A 2500-nucleotide genomic window follows, 5' to 3' on the forward strand; every position below is an offset into this window, starting at 1 on the left:
ACTCATTTGTGGACGGAGACTCATCTGTTGAAGGAGACTCATCTGTGGAAGGAGACTCATCTGTTGAAGGAGACTCATCTGTGGAAGGAGACTCATTTGTTGACAGAGACTCATCTGTGGAAGGAGACTCACATGTGGAAGGAGACTCATCTGTGGAAGTAGACTCATCTGTGGAAGGAGACTCATCTGTGGAAGGAGACTCACATGTGGAAGGAGACTCATCTGTGGAAGGAGACTCACATGTGGACGGAGACTCATCTGTGGAAGGAGACTCATCTGTGGATGGAGACTCATCTGTGGAATGAGACTCATCTGTGGACGTTGACTCATTTGTAGACGGTGACTCATCTGTGGATGGAGACTCATCTGTGGAAGGAGACTCATCTGTAGACGGAGACTCATCTGTGGAGGGAGACTTATTTGTGCAAGGAGACTCATTTGTGGACGTTGACTCATTTGTAAATGGTGACTCATCTGTGGAAGGAGACTCATCTGTGGACGTTGACTCTTCTGTGGACAGAAACTCATCTTTGGAAGGAGACTCATCTGTGGACGGAGACTCATCTGTGGAAGGAAACTCATCTGTGGAAGGAGACTCATCTGTGGACGTTGACTCATTTTTAGACGTTGACTTATCTTTGGAAGGAGACTCATCTGTGGACGTTGACTCATTTGTAGACAGAGACTCATCTTTGGAAGGAGAGTCATCTGTGGACGTTGACTCATCTGTGGAAGGAGCCTCTTCTGTGGAAGAAGACTCATCTGTGGAGAGAGACTCATTTGTAGACGGAGATTCATCTGTTGAAGGAGATTATTCTGTGGAAGGAGACTCATCTGTGGATGGAGACTCATCTGTGGAAGGAGACTCATCTGTGGACGTTGACTCATTTGTAAATGGTGACTCATCTGTGGAAGGAGACTCATCTGTGTACGTTGACTCATTTGTAGACAGAGACTCATCTTTGGAAGGGTCTCATCTGTGGACGTTGACTCATTTGTAGACGGTGACTCATCTGTTGAAGGAGACTCAACTGTGGAAGGAGACTCATCTGTGGATGGAGACTCATCCTTGGAAGGAGACTCATCTGTTGACAGAGACTCATCTGTGGAAGGAGACTCATTTGTTGAAGGGGACTCATTTGTGGACGGAGACTCATCTGTGGAAGGAGACTCATCTGTGGAAGGAGACTCATCTGTGGACATTGACTCATTTGTGGACGTTGCCTCATTTGTAGACGGTGACTCATCTGTGGAAAGAGACTCATCTGTGGACGGAGACTCATCTGTGGAAGGAGACACATCTGTGGAAGGAGACTCATTTGTAGACGGAGATTCATCTGTTGAAGGAGACTGATATGTGGATGGAGACTCATCTGTGGAATGAGTTTCATCTGTGGACGTTGACTCATCTGTGGACGTTGACTCATTTGTAGAAGGTGACTCATCATTTGAAGGAGACTAATTTGTGGAAGGAGACTCATCTGTGGAAGGAGACTCATCTGTGGAAGGAGACTCATCTTTGCAAGGAGACTCAGCTGTGGACGGAGACTCATCTGTGGAAGGAGACTCATCTGTGGAGGGAGACTCACCTGTGGATGGAGACTCATCTGTAGAAGGAGACTCATCTGTGGAAAGAGACTTATTTGTGGAAGGAGACTCTTCTGTGGACGTTGACTCATCTGTGGGCGTTGACTCATTTGTAGACAGAGACTCATCTGTGGAAGGAGACTCTTCTGTGGAAGAAGACTCATCTGTAGAAGGAGACTCACCTGTGGACGTTGACTCATTTGTGGAAGGAGACTTTTCAGTGGAAGGAGACTCATCTGTGGATGTTGACTCATTTTTAGACGTTGACTTATCTATGGAAGGAGACTCTTCTGTGGAAGAAGACTCATCTGTAGACGGAGTCTTATCTGTGGACGGAGACTCATTTGTGGAAGGAGACTCATCTGTGGAAGGAGACTCATCTGTGGACGTTGACTCATTTGTAGACGGTGACTCATCTGTGGAAGGAGACTCATCTGTGGACGGAGACTCATCTGTGGAAGGAGACTCATCTGTGGAAGGAGACTCATCTGTGTAAAGAGACTCATCTGTGGAAGGAGACTCATCTGTGGACGTTGACTCATTTTTAGACGGTGACTCATCTGTTGAAGGAGACTAATTTGTGGAAGGAGACTCATCTGTGGAAGGAGACTCATTTGTGGAAGGAGACTCATCTGTGGACGGAGACTCATCCTTGGAAGGAGACTCATCTGTGGACGGAGACTCATCTGTGGAAGGAGACTCATCTGTGGAAGGAGACTCATCTGTGGACGTTGACTCATCTGTGGAAGGAGACTCATTTGTGGAAGGAGACTCATCTGTGGACGTTGACTCATCTGTGGAAGGAGACTCATCTGTGGAAGGAGACTCATCTGTGGAAGGAGACTCATTTGTGGAAGGAGACTCATTTGTGGAAGGAGACTCTTCTGTGGACGTTGAGCAGGGAATACTTTGA

The sequence above is a fragment of the Penaeus japonicus genome, unplaced genomic scaffold (assembly GCF_977035675.1).
Source record: "Penaeus japonicus unplaced genomic scaffold, GWHDUDI00000001_assembly GWHDUDI00000018, whole genome shotgun sequence".
Lineage (NCBI taxonomy): Eukaryota > Metazoa > Arthropoda > Malacostraca > Decapoda > Penaeidae > Penaeus > Penaeus japonicus.